Here is a 13,221-nt window from a genome sequence, read left to right as displayed (position 1 = left end):
AGGTAGGAGCTCCACTGTCTTGGGGAAAGGAGCGCCGAGTTCGGTTGACAGTGGAGAGGACTCGGATGAGCCCTATGTGTCCGCTGCCTCACTGGACCGCCCGTCAAGGAGGGGGGGGGGGGGGGGGAAGACCAAGAAAAATCTCCTTGTGGCGACGAGGGCTGAAGCGGGGGACAGTGACGAGGAGCGGGTCCTTGACCGCTCTCGCCCTAAGCAAGGGCAGTATTCCCCTGCCGGAGCGGGAGCTGCTTGAGCTGGAGCTCCGTTACGAACCAACGACGACTCTGGCAGCGCGGACACTGGAGCTGACCGCGGACGTGGAGAGGATTGCCTCCGTGTCCAAGGGGCTCAAAGGGACCTTCCAGAGGTCCCTCCGGCTGGCTGCCATCAACGTGGAGATGGCCAAGAGAATGCCGGACAGCGGAGCAGAGGAGGTTGCGAGGCTGAGGCTCCAGCTCGCCAAGCAGGGTGAGCAGCTGCTCACGCTGACTAAGGAGCTGGCGGAGGTGCGAGCTCGACTGGTGGCGGTTGAGGCCCCCATCTCCACTGCCCCCGCCCGCGCCGAGAAGGCGGCTAGGCCGGCCTCCCCCTGGCGGCACAGGGAGGAATCAAGAAGAGGAGGCCGGAACAGGAGGTGACCATGCTCGAGCCAGTGGCTGGCCCCTCCTGGCTGGATGTGGCGCCGCCTGCCCACATCCCTACCAAGAGAGCTGCCCCCGCCCAAACCAGGGGGGTGCCCAGGATTTCCCGGGTGGAGGCAGTCGACCCTGAGGGCGGGGACATAAGAATATGCATTGCTGCCCTTATGCAGCTGGTCTCCTCCCTCAGTGCAGAGTTTCTTGCGGCTCAGGGGGGCAGGGTAGCTCCGGAGACGCAGGGAAATGGCACTGGGGGTACCAAGGCCGCGCCCAAAACCAGGGCTGTTGGTGGGACCAAGGCCGCTCCAAGGCCAACTAAGGCTGCTGCACCTAAGAAGAAGAGGGGTGGCAGACCTGCCACCCCAAAAGGAGGTAAGGCAGTGGAGGCGGCCCCTCCCTCCAAAAAGCAATGAGGCCTAAAGGGCCCATAATACAGAGCAACCTGAACCACTCGGCCAGGGCGCAAGATTTTCTTCTGCATCACCTGGCCGAGTGGAAAATTGGGTTGGCTGTGGCCGCGGAGCCGTACCGAGTCCCCGACATACACGACTGGTTCGGGGACGACGACGGCTCCGTGGCAGTGATTAGCACCGCCTTTGCCCCGCCCCCTTCGCTAATAGAACGGGGGCGGGGTTTGTGGCGGTGCTCTGGTGCGATACCGCGGTGGTGGGCGTCTATTGCCCGCCCAGTTGGACCCTCGCGGCGTTCGAAGAGTGTTTAGGCCGGGTGGGGGACGCTGTCTCCCGTTGCTACCCCCGGCCGACACTCGTCCTCGGAGATTTCAACTCCGGCTGTTGAACCGGGGCTCGGTCAGCACCTGCGTGCGCGCTCGGGGGGAGTCGACAGTTGACCTATCGTTCGCGACTCCTTCGGCCGTACGCATGGTTGGAGGGTGGTGGAGGAGGCGGAGACACTTAGAAGGCGATCATCGCTACATCTGTCTCGGATTCTCCTCCCCCGACCGTCGCCCGCCGAGCGGCCCACCGCCGCGGAGAATGGCGCTGAAGAGGCTTGACAGGGACGCGCTGATGGCCGCAGCCCTCGCTATGACCTGGCCGGAACAACCGGCCGGTCCGGTCGCGGATATAGGGGAGGAGGTGAAATGGTTCCGGGGCACGATGAAGGCGATCTGTGACGTCGCCATGTCCCGGGCCAAATGCCTCCCCAGACGGGCCGCCTACTGGTGGACGGGCGAAATCGCCGACATTCGGCAGAATTGTAATGTCGCCCGACGCCAGTGGCAAAGGGCCCGTCGGAGAAGGAACCGCGACCCAGCGGGGGAGGAAGAGCTGTACGGGTGCTACCGTATATTGGTGGTAGCCCTGCAGCTGGCCATCAGGGAAGCCAAGTCCCGGGCATGGCAGGAACTCCTCGGCTCTCTGGATGCCGATCCGTGGGGTCGCCCCTACCTGTGGGCTATTGGGCAAACTAAGGCCCTGGGCGCCCCCAGTGACAGAGAGCCTCGACCCCCAGTTCTTGAGTCAGGTGGTGGACACGTTGTTCCCTCGTGACGACGGTAGCCACCCCTGGCCCCCGCCGGTCCAAGTCGAATGGACCGACGACATGGGGGTCACGGAGAGGGAGCTGGTCGAGGCCGTTAGGCGTATGGAGGTTCGGAACACCGCTCCGGGCCCCGACGGCGTTCCCAGCCGAGCCTGGGTATTGGCCCTGCGCGTCCTTGGACCGCGATTGAGGCACCTCTTCAGCGCCTGTCTGAAGCAGGGTATTTTCCCTGAGCAATGGAAGGTGGGGCGACTGGTCCTGCTTAGAAAGGAAGGACGGCCCGCGGAAAGTCCCTCCGCGTACCGGCCCATAGTTTTGTTCGACGAGGTCGGGAAGCTTTTAGAAAGCGTGATTTCTGACGGCCTCGCCGGGCACCTATCCCGGGTAGGCCCTGATCTGGCCGAGTCGCAGTACGGTTTTAGACGGGGACGCAGCACCATTGATGCGATCGATTCGCTGCGCTCCCAATGCGACTCGGCCACGTCCCGGGGCGGGGTGGCGATCGGCGTTTCGGTAAACATAGTGAACGCCTTTAATACCCTGCCCCACAGGACGATACTGGGGGCGCTGGAAGATCACGAAGTGCGCCCAGTACTGAGACGGATGATCGGAGCTTACCTACGGGATAGGTCCATCATGTATGTGGGCCGGGACGGACGAATCTATCGGAGGGACGTCGATGAGGGTATACCCCAGGGGTCCCGCTTGGGGCTCCCATTGTGGAACGTGGGATACAACACAGTTTTACGGGTCATGGTCCCGGACGGTGTCTGCATCACGTGCTTTGCGGACGACACGTACGTGTTTGCCACCGACCGGGACTGGAGCAGAACCAGTCGCCTAACGGTGATTGGCGTGGCTGCCACCGTAGCGGCGATTCGAAGGCTGGGGCTACAGATAGCGCCCCACAAGACCGAGGCGATGTGGATTTACTCGCCTCGGCGTGGGGTTGCACCACCGCCCCAGTCTTGGATCCAGGTAGGTGACACCAGGGTCCAGGTGGGTGAAGGGTTCAAGTATCTTGGCCTCCACCTGGACAGCCACTGGCACTTCGAAAGGCATTTCGACCGTCTTGCCCCCCGCATGGACGGGGTAGCAAACGCCCTTGGGCGGGTGCTGCCCAATATTGGGGGGCCGAGCGAGAAGGTTCGCCGCCTTTATACGGGGATCGTGCGGAGCGTGGCCCTGTATGGGTCGCCCTGATGGCGTCTCGCCGCAGCCAAGCTGTGCTGCGGCGAGTGGATGGCTTTCAGGGTCGTAAGGGGATACCGGACGGTCACCCACGCGGCGGCGAAGACTCTGGCGGGTCTTGTACCCTTCAAGTACAAGGCGGAGGCTTGCGCCACGATTTTCTGGCGCTTGTGCGGCCTCCGCCAGGCTGCAGAAGACCCGTCAGAGCAGGCGGTCGAACGGAAATGGAGGTGCCAGGCCCGACAGGATGCCCTGGACGGGTGGCGTCGCGAGATAATCGCGAGTGGCACCGCCGGCCAGCGAGCGGTCGGGGCGTTCCTGCCCGTCATCAAGAAATGGCGGGACCGCGGCTTTGGTCGGATCACCTTCCCGACCACACAGGTGCTCACCGGGCATGGTTGCCTCGGTGGTTTCCTGTGTCGGATTCGTAGCGAGGCGACGGCTATATGCCACTGCGGGCGGGGCAGGACCCCGCGCAACACACACCGGAGCACTGTCCAGTGTTTGCGCGGGCCCGTCACGCCCTGCGGTGCGAGTTGGGGGTGGATTTCTCGCCGGCTAACGTGGTAAGTAGTATGCTCGCCGGCGAGGATCAGTGGAGGGCGATGACCTCCTTCTGTGAGGAGGTCCTTCTTGAAGGAGGAGGCGGAACGGGGTCGTCAGAGAGACTACCCCGACCCCGCCCGTAGGAGACAGCGCCGTCGGGGGAGGCCCCTCGACGGCACAGTAAGCTGAGGAGGACGGGGCGGTGGGCCTTGATAATCCTGCCCACCGCCCCTAACAAGATGAGGGGGGTGCTTCGGCTTCCCCCCCAAAGTAAATGTAGTTGGGGGAAGCTTTGGCCTCCCCCAGGGTGATAGATTGGGGGGGAGCTTTGGCTCATCCCCAAGACAGATGTAGTGAGGGGAGGCTCTGGCCACCCCCAGGGGCTTGCCCCCTCTCCCCCATCGCAGATCTATCGGCTCCTGTTCGGAGTAGCTGGGCCGCCTTTGCACGCGGCCCGAGGAGTGGCCGGCGTCGGGTGTGGCCCCTAACGTCGGCGGAGCAGGCACTTAGGAGGAGGGTCAAAAGTTAGATCCTCTCCCGAGATGGGGCGCTATGCACTAAGGGTAGGGGGGTCCCGGTGTTGTCCGTTAGAGGTCGCGGGGCCCTCACCACAGCCCTCTGCAGGTCACGTTGGAGGTTTTAGTCGGTAAAAATCCGGCACTACCCTGGGTCCCTCCCCAGGGTGGCTGGGAGCGTCTTTGGAAGATTTCCCCAACGAAAAAAAAATGGCCACACACTTAAATTCGGTCGTGGCAAGGCAGTCGGCATCGCTTTCGTTATTATTTAAACAACACTATTGTCTCAGGAAAGCGTTGCCGGCCGCTGTCAGGCTGCAGGATTTAAATGTGTAGCTTTTTTTTCTTTGTTTTCGTGGGGGAAATCTTCCACAAGACAGCCCAGCCCCCTGGGGAGGGGCCGAGGGTAGTGCAGGATTCTTACCTGCTAAAACCCCCACAGTGGCCTGCACTGGGCTTGAGGGAGGGCCCCGGGACCTTTGTCGAACACGCCGGGACCCCCCCGCCCAGCCCTTGGCGCGATTGCGCCCCATCGTGGGGGACGGTCTAACTTTTGATCCTCCCCCTATGTGCCAACTCCGCCGACGCCGATGCCGGCCGCTCCTCGGGCCGCGTGCAATGGCGACCAGGGCCCCAGCCCCGTCCACCTGCGGCCCAGCGGCTGCACCTAGGAGTCGCGGATATGCGATGGGGCAGAGGGGGAAGTCAATGGGGGAAGTATCACCCTGGGGGACGAGTCGAAGCTCCCCCCGCCCCCCCTCATCATGTAGGGGGCGACGGGCAGAGTTAACAGGGCCCACCGCCTCGTCCTCCTCATCTAACGGTGCCGTGGGAGGGGTCTCCCCCGACGGCATCTCCTCCTTCAGGGCGATGACCTTCTCGCAGAAGGAGGTCATCGCCCGCCACTGATCCTCGCCGGCGAGCACGTTTCTCACAACGGTCGCCGGCGAGAGATTGACTCCTAACTGGCATTGCAGGGCGTGTCGGGCCCGTGCGAACACTGGACTATGCTCCAGTGTGTGTTGCGTGGAGTCCCGTCCCGCCCCGCAGTGGTAGCATATAGCCGTCGCCTCACGACCAAACTGGCACAGGAAGTCACCGAAGCAACCATGCCCGGTGAGCACCTGTGTGGTCCAGTAGGTGATCCGACCAAAGCCGCGGACCCGCCATTGTTTGATGACGGGCAGGACCGTCCCGACCGCGATAATCTCGCGATGCCACCGGTCCAAGGCATATTGCCGGGCCTTGCACCTCCATTTCCGTTCGACTATTGGCTCTGGCGGGTCTTCTCCTGCTTGACGGAGACCGCGCAAGCGCCAAAAAATCGTGGCGCCGGCCTCCGCCTCGTACTTAAACGGTACGAGACCCGCCAGAGTCATCGCCGCCGCGTGAAAGACCGTGCGGTACCCCCTCACGACCTGATGTCCATCCTTCTTTCAGCTCGCCGTCGCACAACCTGGCTGCGGCGAGAGGGCATCAGGGCGTCAGCCCATATGGGCCAGCCATATAGGGCAACACTCCGCACGATCCCCGTGTAGGGACGGTGAACCTTCTCACTGCCCCCCCCCCCTACCCCCATATTGGGCAGCGCTCGCCCAAGGGCATTTGCTACCTCGTCTAATCGGGGGGTCAGATGGTGGAAGTGTCTTCCAAAATGCCAGTGGCTGTCCAGGTGGAGGCCAAGATACTTGAAGCCTTCATCCACCTGGACCCTGGTGTCACCTACCCGGATCCAAGACTGGGGCGGTGATGCAACCCCACGCCGAGGCCAGTAAAACCACATCGCCTCGGTCTTGTGGGGCGCTATCTGTAGCCCCAGCCTTCGAATCGCCGCTACGGTGGCAGCCACGCCAATCACCGTTAGGCGACTGGTCCTGCTTAAGTCGCGGTCGGTGGCAAACACGTGTGTGTCATCCGCAAAACACGTGATGCTTACCCCGTTCGGGACCACAACCCGCAGAGCTGGGTTGTACCCCACGTTCCACAGTGGGGGCCCCGTACGGGACCCCCTTTTTTTTACGAGGAGAAATCTTCCATATGACACCCCCGCCCTACGGAATGGGGGTAGTGTCGAATTCTTATCGACTAAAACTCCTCGGTGGTCCTCCATCTGATGCTGTGGGGGGGAAGCCGGGACCTCAAACGAACACACACAGCTCCCCCCGCACCACGCGCCCCCACCGGGGCGTCCCTGCCCTTGGGAGGGTCAAGTGGATCCTCTCACTATCTCCTCAACTGCCGAGATCAGGGACCACCGTTGATGCTGGCCCTCCACTGGCGGACGACGACTCCCGCGATGCAGGGGGACGAGGTCGAAGTCCAAGCCCTGAACCCTCCCGCCGTCCAATCTCCCTAAGCCGTACCAGCGGGCGTTTTCCTGGCCTGCCTCGCTCTTGTGCGGGCGGCCACTGGCATCGGCGTCTCCTTTCAGCCGCTGCTGCTCCCCCGGCGGAGGCGGTGGCGGCCTCCCCCCGGTGAGGGTCCCTCTGCTTTCCGGGTGGCCCTGTCTCCTCTTCTTGGGGTGGGGGCGCATCCCTTTCCCCCCAAACGGTACTCCGCCTGTTGTCCCAAATCCGCGCACAGCGGACACTTGTGGGTAGCGGCAGGGGGAAGCGGTTCTATTGCGCACTATCGCATTGCGCACTATCGCATTGCGCACTATCGCATTGCGCACAGCTCCTTTGGACACAGGTCTATTGCGCACGTGTACAATATCGAACAGTACAGTTGGGCACCGTAAAAATTGCGCACAGTATCAATTGGACACAGAATTAAATTTGTGCGCCCGTTTCCCTTCTTAGGTCGTGATTTATTTCAGGTTATGCGTGCTCCGTCTGACATGGTTAAATCTATATTTGTTTTATTAACCATGTCTATTTTCATAAAGATAGTGTTCGGTGTTTAATATTATAATTGTAACGTGTTGAAGTTAATTATTAATAAATTTTGTCATAAAGTCAGGGAATCCTTATAAAATTATGTCATTCACTGATTACAATTAATTGAATTTCTGAATTCTGTAGTATCTGTATATAATATTTGTGCAAGTGTATGTGAAAAATTCGCCACTTAAAATATGAAAATATCTTAAAAAGTGAAGTGCTGAAGGATAATGTTTGTTGTGACAGTTTTTAAGTGATTCCGTATTCTTAATAATTCTTGCATCAGTTGGAAAACACGGACCAAGAAAGAAATTGAGATAAGTACTTTCCACCTATTAAAGGAATATATTTAATAGGCATGTGCATTGTACTTTGTGGCCTCTTTAACGTATCTGTTACAAGTGGTTGAATCAGTGTCGGGCAGTTATCTTTAAGGTTATAAAGAGACAAAACTTATGTGGAAATTATTAGACTTGTTTGCTACGTTACTCATGTAAGTATACAGGTTCTACCATTTATCTCGCAACCCATGTGCGCGCAAATTGATGAAAATGGCAATAGCGCAAAAATTCTAGAGATGTAAAAATCCGTACACTTAAGTTGGTAATTGATTCGGGATACGAGTACACCGAGTTTCATCGAACTTGTCGCGGCGTGTGAAACTAACACATATTCACGCCGGAGAGCCGATTGGCGAGGGGCACGTGAAGGAGGGATTGCAGCCAATTGACTGCCGTCGTGAATATGTGTTAGAGTCACACACCACGACAAATTCGATGAAACCCAATGTACTTGTATCCTGAATCGAATCTCGGACCACAGTTCAGTTGATTACCTACTTAACTGTACGGTTTTTACATCTCTCGAATTTTAGCGCTGTTGCCATTTTCATCAATTTGCGCGCGCATGGGTTGCGAGATAAATAGTAGACCCTGTATGTCTAATATTTGTAATACGTAAAATACTATACAAGTAAACTGGTTTAATGCGACCATTATCAAATTATATACAATACATGCAAATTCATGCCATTACTTTCATTTTGCATGGATCAGCACATGATAGGCATTTGAAAACAAGTAACTGTTAGATGCATCGTATAATTAATTCTACTAACCCTGAAATGAAATATTAGGACAAATAACAAAGACGTATTCTGAAAATCGATGTAATTACTTTCTCGCATGATATATGTGGAAATATGTGTAAGGAAAGCATCCTTAGTTTTAGTGAATTTAGCGCGTAAGTAGATCGATAAATCAGATCTCCTATTGTACAGAAACAATTGAACGAATACACACGCGGCGTCAGAAAGATGAAGCAAGTCACAAAGTGCAATTGTAAAATCAAGCGAGAATTATAAAAGTGTGAATAATAACATTGAATGTTGTTTCTTTGTTATTACAGAGAAACAATTCTACCCATTATTCACCGACAAATTATAAAAGGAATAAATCATTTGTTGGGGTATTTAAATGAGGCCACCCGCTAATGTCTTTAGTTTTCAACACAATACTTTATTATTTGGCGAATTATATATATATATATATATATATATATATATGCACTTTACAATAACATATTTAAACTCCGCATGTGCGCTCGGGCATATAAAGTATTATAGTAAGTCTCATCTCGTCAGTGGCGTCGCGATCGGTTGGTCGCGAAAACGGTTTTGTGTTCAAAACCTGAAGTTCGCCCGCTATTGACCGATTTTCAACATCATTATATATGTTTAAGGTAAAAGAAATATTCAACCTTATTTTCTTCAATACATTATTTATTCCAAATTAATGTTGTTGAGTACAATGTATCAATTTATAATAATATGATTCCTTTTTCTATATGTTCAGCATTTATTCAGACATTGATGAGGAAATTACAACCAAAAAATTATGGAGTCGGAGAATTTGATAGATACATTGAACAAATTATCCAAAGAAGAGGATTATTAAGTTAGATAAGTTTGTCTTGTAAATCATAAAGTCAGAATATTTTAAATAAATAAATTAATAGGAGAAAATGAGACTTAATTTGTAATTTCCTGTTCCAATTTCCTTAATATAGAATTTAATTTACGGTTCGCATTGTCTTCTTCTAGCTGCAAATAAATACTTTTGTTGAGTAAAAATTCATAAATAAAAAGAAGTTGTAATATTGTTGTAGTTACTTCGCTCTTCACTTTCATCTATTTTGTATCTGTTACGTCGCGAGCGTGATACGGCGCGCGACGTACAAAATGTAAAAAGAAAAGAAATTGATATTTAGTTATATTATTATCTCTTTTACTTTTTGGGTGATTAATACGCGGTTGAGAACGGTATTATCGCTGCCACCAGTTCCAATCGTGCTCGACGATGTTAGGTCGGTAACGATTGGAACAATTTAAAAAGAATCAATATTATTGAGATAGACTATAAAAAGATTATTTATTGAGTCCGTCAATGCTCTGGTTCCATACGGGCCCCTCGTGCGAATTTGTGCGAAGATGGTAAGCGTGAATGTATAGGAAGGAAGTGTGTTTGAACTGAAAATGAATTTGAAACTAGTTATGTGTAACAGAAAGTATAATCTCAAAAAAAAGAAAAGCATAACAATAAAAATGGTTTGGTTAACAGTGAGTACGAGCTGTTGAAAATACAGAAAATTATATATATATTAACAAGATAAGTGAAATTAGGTAATAACGAAATCTATTGAATCGTAAGACACAGAAGTTTAAGATGATTCGAGCGGCGATTTCGGTGAACAATTAGTACGCAGTGAGAGGAAACGGTCCCAGGGGGAAAACTTCCAAGACCAACGGTCTCGTGGGCCGCCTCTCGTTACCGTAAGCGGAATTGTTATTAAAATTTCTAAATATCTTCGATACCTTAAACGCGATGTTGAACGGAACGATCTCGTGGGAAATTTCCAGAACACACGGTTTCAAGATCGCCCGTTTTGCCTCACTAAATCCAGATTCGTCGTATTGAGCAAAATGAAATACAGTAATGCTTCGAAATAAGCAAGTGGCTCAGGACCGAACAGTTGCTTATTTCGAAGCAGGTATGCTATTCGGCTTGACTTTGTTCTCGAAACGGGACGATAGAGACCGCGAGAAACGAGTGAGAGATCCGAGGTAGCGGCAAATCATAAAGTGATCGGCCGAGCAGCGATGTTATTTTTTGGACAAGGATAGAATATAGCATGCCCTCTCATTCTCGCACTATGCTTTATTTCGAAGCAAATATACCAGACTGAGAAAGCATTATATATATTCTATCCTTCTTCTACTAACCGATGTCACTGCTCAGTCGAGCGTGAAATTTATTACCCTAAACATCGGCTTCGCGCTTTCATGGACCTCTCACTCATTTCTCGTGCCTCTCACTTTGCGGGCGACTTCAAACAAAGAAGAGGGGATAGCGAGTTGCTTATTTCGAAGCAGAGACCACTTGCTTATTTCGAAGCATTACTGTAAATAACCTACCAAACTCGGTGTTAACTGATATAAGATAAAACAGTATTTGTCTGGTAATCGCTATTTGCTGTGGGTTGTCTGGAAATCTGGAAGGCGAAGAAGAGATGAAAAACTTGTCACACGCACTACGCGTTCGCGATCGGCCTTTGTACGGTATTACGGTTACGAGACGATACGAAAACTGATTTCAAAACGACGCGACGCGGAAAAGAGAAAAATATTAATTAACGAACGATTTAAAATTGAAAGAGAAAAAGATAGATAATTGAAAAGTGTGAAAAGAGTTTAACGTATTCGTATGAGTCCTTTACGCGAAAAACGAAAATCGCAATCTCCCGGCACTCTGCCTTTTACAAGGACTTTACCGGTCAACTAATCACTACAATTTTCACGCGAAAACTATTTCTCGACGCGAACACGGGCTCCTCGTCACGTACCTCACGATTTTTCGACGAAGAGTCATTTGCCTCAGTCAAGCGATCGTATCTCAGGGTTCGACCCGCGATCATGGGCCCAAAGTGGGGACATCATTTGCACGCATTGGTTTTATCTAGGCGCGTTTCCCGAGTTCTCATCCCTCCTTGACCTTCCTTCCGACTCTGTCTATCGTTGGCTATCTTTCTCTTTTTACCCCTACAGCGCTTCGTGAATTTCGTGCGTCGCAATTTCTATACTTCTGGAATATTCGAAATCTATTCTATTTGAATTTATTCGTTTCTCAATTAATCAAAGAGGCTCTTATAAATGACATTTTTGGTATCGGAGAAGGTCTAGCTTTCTTAATAGATGTTTAGCTTACTATATTGAATAACTAATAAATGAATAATGTTGAATTATTCCGTTCTTATTCGCGTTTCGGCAGTTTACGGAAAAGGCAATAGGATATTTGTAATTATTATCGAATCGCGGATGTATGCAAATACGTTACTGCATTTAATTGTCATTAATTCCGCGCATATCAATTTTTAATGATTTACGTATTTTCTGAACGTTCTACGTTTAACATTTAGCTGTAGTTCGTTGTCGATGTTTATTGCCTTGGTCGACCTTCGTCTCGAACGTTCTTGAACGTCGGTCGACAAATTTCAAACCTCAGTGGTTGTCACACAAACCTTCGCATTCCATAGTCATTCAAACAATTTCATTACGTTCCATACTGATTGTCTTGTTCTTAATTGCACTCATTCCTTGTGGAAAGGCCGGCTGACGCATGCCTCGCAGGTAGGAGAGGTATCTCGCTTGCGAGGTAAACCAAATCGTATTTCCCTTGTTCTGCGCGGTTAAGCCGGGAAACTTCCAAGTGCGTCGCACTGCTTAACCGCACGGCGAAAGATGTTGATAATATTTCTCCTTAACCTTAGCGGCTTCGAATTTCTATATGTTTATTGCTACGCGGTTTCGACGAGGCAATCGTCCTAAGGAAGGTTGACTTCTTATTATTTGAAAAGAACTAATTATAGCCTCCTTTGTGTGCCTCGCCTGGGATTGTCTCCAAGTGCTGCGCACTGACGAGGTACACGAATTCGGTATGTTAACGGTCAAACTATTCAAAACTATCAGAAAGAAAATGGAAATAGATCTTAGCTACGGTCGAATTATTGAAAATAATTCGGACGTAACATATCACTTGTATTGTATTTACAAATCCCAAATTCATTTCATCCGAATACAACAGTCCAACTAAAATATTTCACTATTCAGACCAATCGGAAAAAGTATTAAAATACTTAGAAACGATCTTGTTCAAAGAAGACTTATGCAGAAAAGATAGAAAAGGAAATTCAATTACTATGAATTAGTTTTATTTCGCCATAGGCAAATATAACCTAAAATCTTACAAAACGGAATTCCCCAAATTTTTTAACAATTTACTAACAAGGAAGGGTTTTTAGGTGTCCGCCTCCGATTGTTTTGATTTTTGGATATGTTTTAGAGGGCCGAAAAATAAGGTATACGTATTTTTTTATTTTTGCCCGTTTTCATATTTAGGGGGTGAAACGACCCTCTAAAGTTTCGGCTACGATAGGCTATCTCGGAAACTATCATAGATAGAAGAAAACTTTCGAAGGAAAAGTTTCATGGTTTTTTATGCACATATAATAACTGGTCATAAATTTTGTAAAAAATAATTTGTTTATAACAAAAAATTGTTTATAGTATTATTTTAAAAGTAATCACAATTTACATAATAACAAAAACGAACATAAATTTGTTTCTGAATCCATTGATGTATTTTATGCTATGTTTGCCTCTTACATTTTTGCACATTTTAATATCATATATGCATCGCGCACATACGCCGCGTCGCGTCGCGGTCATACCAAATATGACGTACGGTCAATATCTTTCTTGCGACGATTTTCTCTTGCAAACAACATATATGATCAGCTACATTTTATTTAATTCTTTCTGTTGTTTTTATTACACTACAATCTATATATCAAATAACCAAGGAAGTTCAGTCGGCCGAGCATGAGTCATAT

Source organism: Osmia bicornis, chromosome 10, assembly GCF_907164935.1.
Source record: "Osmia bicornis bicornis chromosome 10, iOsmBic2.1, whole genome shotgun sequence".
Taxonomy (NCBI): domain Eukaryota; kingdom Metazoa; phylum Arthropoda; class Insecta; order Hymenoptera; family Megachilidae; genus Osmia; species Osmia bicornis.
This window is presented reverse-complemented; position numbering follows the sequence as displayed.